Below are 5,611 nucleotides of genomic sequence, written 5' to 3'. Positions count from 1 at the left end.
TTATCCCACGACCTCCCCTTTCCACAAAGAAAGCAACTACCTCATGAAGTTTCTCTTGCTTCTTAGCTCGGCTAAGCTTAGCGAATCTCTCGATCACGCCACGTTCAGTACGACTGGCAACAACGACCTCTGCAAAATAACCAGTTCCAAGGTCAGTTCAAAACAAATAAGTACTGCTCAGTATACAACAAAGGACACAAAAACATACCAGAAAAATTGCAAACCCTAGTATGAATTGCAAAACCCACTAGCACAGTAATTTCCAATTAACAACAACAACCTTCTATCCTAATGCTCGTTGCTCATACCGTCCAGAACGCTCGACTTCCTCGTCAGCGTCTGCAAACTAAAATTATTAGCACGAGATCGCTTCACAGCGAAGTGCTAAATAATATCAGCAACCTCAACATGATACCCCAACCTCTCATTCAACAGGTCAAATACCATCAACAAACGCCAAGTATTGCCAACGAACTGGCAAGGCGACTTGATACAGAAGTTTAAAAAATTACAAACAAGTAGTGAGAACGGTATTCTCATACCAGCTCGCAATTGCCCCTCACAAACTACCACTCCATATCCCCGTCGGATGTACGCATTACTTAAAGCGTCAGCGTCATCTCCTACTTCATGTATCTCCAGGTTGCTAACATCTATACCACAAGCGTCCTTCAATTCACCAAAACTTTCCAGAGCACGCTTATCTATATTTCTAGGGGGCAACCCACTAGTAGAGGAACCTTCACAACATCCAGAGCTGCTCACCATCGCGACCACAGACTCAGAATCAACCTCTTTAACTTTCTCACTCAATGAAACCTCTCGAATCTTATCAGATCGAGTATCATCTGAGTTAGACATACTTCCTCTCCTTTCACAAGTTAACACCAACAAGTGACAACCACCAAAGACCTCACAAACCAACAGAAAAACTAGCAAAGAAAAAAATCGCAAAGCAAAAATGGCAGAGAAAAGAAACTAATTGGGGCTATGTGAGGGAATAATATTCACATCCAATGAATATCACACACGTGTCCAACATATACAGAATTACCAACCAACCTAGTATCCTCGTCCTCAGAGCTCGCTTCATAGTGACTCCACTCAGGCAAGTAACTTATTCAACTCGCACCCAGAGTGGTATCACCACCAACCAATCTCACGTACTCGACCTATGAGCTCGCTTCAAAGTGACTCAAGTCAAGTAGACGATCTCACCCCGAAGCGACCTCCATAGCGCTCGCTCCTCTCGCTCCATAACAGCTGGTAATACATGTCTTTATTACAACCATCAAGACCGAAGCTTCAGGCTCACAACTCATTGATTCTTCATAACTCGCTATCATGGCTCATAAGTGACTTGAAGACCTGGATCTGACTTGAAGCAAGAAACCACGAGGCGCGGGCTCCTTGCCTATATAAAGAGGATGAGGAACTATGTCTGACCTGATTCAAGTTCTCCCCCAAGAGAGAGAACTTGATACGTAGGCAGTTCGTCCATACGAACTCGGTCAAACCTAATCAACCAGTCTATCTCCTCCAAATTACCCACACCTGTAAGGTTAGACGAAATATAGCCTTTACAGGCATTAAGGGTAGGGCATATGTTTTCAAGGCTGCACAAAATGGCCTCAAGGTTGATACCAAATTAAAGTTGATGGTGAACAATTTATATTTTCCTTGCTGGTGTTGCAAAGATTTGCAATTAATTTCCATTTTTGTTTTTTCAGACAGTGCGCGTCCTAAGTATTCTAAAATTTCAATAATATCGAAGTCCATCGATATTTAGCTTTTTCGTGTTTTATATAAGAAATGTTTTTACAAAATCAAAATTCCAATATAGACACACCTCTCACGTGACTCATAGTCTCCCTGACAGACATAACCCAAAAATTCACTTTTGGATTCCACTTTAAAAAATTTGGTTGTCTAGATTTCATTCTTCTGGAAAAAAATGATGAAAGCCCACCTTCTTCTCCATCTTTTATTATTACCACTATTTTTCCTAATTTTATTTGCTGATTCCAAAGACCCACTTGGAGTTTCTCCTGATGGTAAGAAATTTTTTATACAAATTTTTTGTTTGTTTGTTTTTTTTTATCTGATGGTTGTGTTTGAATGGTTTGATTTTGTAGATATTAAGTATTTCAACTCAGAGATAATAAAATGTAAACAACATATGTTTACATTCTTCTAGATTCTTTTGTACCGAGGTACTTCTTTGGTGATTCCACAAATTATTGAGAAGAGAAAGACACAAAAGCAACACAATCCTGGTTTGTTGACCGCTGCTTCCATCGGTGGGTCGATGTTTCCAATTTTACTTGAAAAAGTGACCTTTCTTAAGATGTTGTGGGTTAATAGGCAAAAAGGTAAAGAAATAACTCTTGTTTATGTATGTTTTGTAAATTGCTAATTTTTTGGGGGATATATGGGATTGAATGTTGTTTGTAAGAAGAGAAGTGCGTGTTTATAAATGTAGAGTTTCCATGCTGATGACCACCTTACACTTTCAACATTTTTAGTGTTGTGACCATTTCACACTTGGGCCAAGTACTTATACGTTAAAATTTCCCCCTACTCTTGTGACCTCCATCCTTTGATAATTGTGTATAAATTTCCATAAACCATCTTATTAGTTTATTTTACTTCTGTGCCAGATGTAAACCATTTCCTTCCTAGTGTTGTTATAAGGTGGTGCATACTTTACACTCACCTAGAATGATAGGGATGTTGTGCCCAAAAAAATATGGAGCACACCAATCTAATGCAATGGAAACGAATAACCTTTATCAAACGCGGTAAAAGCAACAATCCACAATTACGGTATATAAAATCAACTAAATAACTCCTAAACAATATAAACTACTCACCAATTCAAACAAACAACTACGAGAAGAGAGACAAAGATTTACGTGGTTTAGCTTGCGCCTAATCCACAGCCAAATAAAGAAATTTCTAATATAGAGAATATTCAAAATAATACAATAAGCTCTCACCTTGATTCCAAAGAATCCCCAAAGTTTCCCAAAAAGAAACTCACAAATCTCTCTTTTTCTCTCTTCACAACAATATTCTCTCAACTCTACAACTTTCAATGGTATAGACAACTACCAAAGAGTTTGGGCATAAACAAATGAAGAGAAGACTCAAGTCTTTCTTCTTCCAAAGCTTTCTCAAGAGAGGCACCAAATCCCAAACCCTAGCAACCAATTTTATCTCCCACTCTACTCTTCTAAACCCAAACTTTGTTTTAATAGTGTAGCCAAAATTTTGGAGGAATACGAAGTTTTGGCTCATTTCGGCATATCGCTACCAAAGGCCTATTCGGCCCATCATCCCAACAATTCTCCACCTTGGCGAGAATTTTCCCAAACTCGAGCCGACCAATCCGCTACACCATACCAAACCGACCAAAGCGCTACACCCAACCAACCAACAAACATCAAAGAGAGAACCACCAATCCAACCATCAATGGCCTTAAGGACCCAACAATGACTGCACCACGAAGTGGTTACCTACGTACCCGGTAAAGGGATCAAGCTTTCGTAGTTCTTCCATACCCCAAAAAAGGGGTCAATCAACAATCATGCCCATATCAATGCCCGGAAGGGCGTGAGTCCCTCAAGGGATCACCAACAAACTTCAACACAAAGGGGTCAAAAGTACCAAATATAATCTCAACTCCATGTCAACTAGAGAAGTTCCAATACCATCTCTCGGATCATAAGATGTTTTAAATCCATCTCTAGGATTTGGAGATATTCCAATACCCCAAAACCTCATATGGTTTCTAACAACAACAAGTGGCTTCGCAGCTACAGTATACTCATGGACTTGAGTATTTTTAATGACAACGATGGCTTCTTTACTTTTACTAGCTGTGAACCCATCCAATTTCTCATAACAAGGAGCGGCATTAATCTCCACCTTTTTCGATATCTTTTCCACATCCGAATCAAAATGCCCAAATGAAACAATCTTCTATTTCTTACCAAAGCCACAACTTTTTCTCCTGGTAGCATTTCTAACAACCAAACAGCAAGGAGAATGATCTCCACCTGCCCCAACCAAACTTCCATTTAGGAAGTACAAGCTCTCGCGTCTTGTGCCTCTCATTACCACATGTGCGCCAGCAACAACCTTTAGAGTTTCGTCAGACAAAACAATTTTCAAACCACTAGACTCTAAAACACCCAATGAGATGAGATTCTTTTTCAAATCAGGAACATGCCTGACATCAACCAAATTTCTAATTGTTCCATCTTCTAACTTCAACCGAATTGTTCCAACTCCACCAATTTTGCAGACATGGCCATTGCCTAACAAAACATCACCATCTAACTTCTAGAAGTTAGCAAACCAATCCCTATTAGGACACATATGGTAGGAGCTACCCCAATCCAAAATCCACTCTGACGTGGAGCAACCAATAGAAGATGTAACTCACAACGACAAATTTTCAACCATAATCTTATCTTTACAACAACGTGCACGATTCAACTTTTTCTTCAATTTGGGGCACTTATTTTTCCAATGTCCCCAACGACGACAATAGGCACATTCATTCTTCGCAAGAGCTCTTCCACTTCTCGACTTACGACGAGAACCAACCAAACTACCAATGTTAAAATAGAGGCAGTCCTCTACATATCCTTCATAGAGGTTTCCAAAGAGACAAAGTATTTCTAATCATTTAAGAGATAATACTGGACAACATCACAAGCTTTTATGTTCATCATCTCCCAAACGTCTACTTTCATATCTCTTGGCTTGCTGTCAAGAGCATCATCCAAACCAAACCATTTACAGTTAACAACTTAACAACCTCATTTTTCCACATATCGAAGTCGATGTTTCCATCTGAACTCTCGATATCAACCACCACAATAGGAGTCACAACCATAAAATTTGACATACTTGTTACATTCTCAATTTCCATAACACCCAAACACCAACAACCAAAGAAACACACTCTCGGGAATTTCTTCGAATACTACCAATGCGGAAACAACCAATGAAACCAAAATATTTGATTTCAACCAAACTTCCACCACAAACAATCACCAACTATGCCAAGGTAGAACCTTTGGCTCTGATACTAATTTGTTGTGCCCCAAAAAATATGGAGCACACCAACCCAATACAATGGAAGTAAACAACCTTTATCCAACGCGGTAGAAGCAACAACCCATAACTATGGTGTATGAAATCAACTAAATAACTCCTAAACAATGTAGTAAACAATGTAAACTACTCACCAATTCAAACAAACAACCAAGAGAAGAGAGACAAAGATTTATGTGGTTTAGCTTACGCCTAATCCACAACCAAATAGAGAAATTTCCAATAAAGAGAATATTCAAAATAGTACAATAAGCTCTCACCTTGATTCCAAAGAATCCCCAAAGTTTTCCAAGAAGAAACTCACAGATCTCTCTTTTCTCTCCTCACAACAATGTTCTCTCAACTCTACAATTTTCAATGGTGTAGACAACTACATACCAAAGAGTTTGGGCATAAACAAATGAAGAGAAGACTCAAGTCTTTCTTCTTCTAAAGCTATCTCAAGAGAGGCACCAAATCCCAAACCCTAGCAACCAATTTTGT

At 39.1% G+C, this 5,611-nt stretch overlaps 1 long non-coding RNA gene across 1 annotated transcript; it reads left to right on the top strand.

Annotated features, from left to right (window-relative positions):
• Positions 1-1,850: 1,850 nt before the first annotated feature.
• LOC147502812 (uncharacterized) lies at positions 1,851-2,516 on the top strand. Its single transcript, XR_015220063.1, has 2 exons — positions 1,851-2,054; positions 2,136-2,516. It is a non-coding gene; the product is annotated as an uncharacterized LOC147502812 (long non-coding RNA).
• Positions 2,517-5,611: the final 3,095 nt, after the last annotated feature.

The sequence above is a fragment of the Coptis chinensis genome, chromosome 4, assembly GCF_015680905.1.
Source record: "Coptis chinensis isolate HL-2020 chromosome 4, ASM1568090v1, whole genome shotgun sequence".
NCBI lineage: Eukaryota > Viridiplantae > Streptophyta > Magnoliopsida > Ranunculales > Ranunculaceae > Coptis > Coptis chinensis.
Note: the sequence above shows the minus strand (reverse complement) of the source record. Positions and strands in the feature narration are given on the sequence as shown.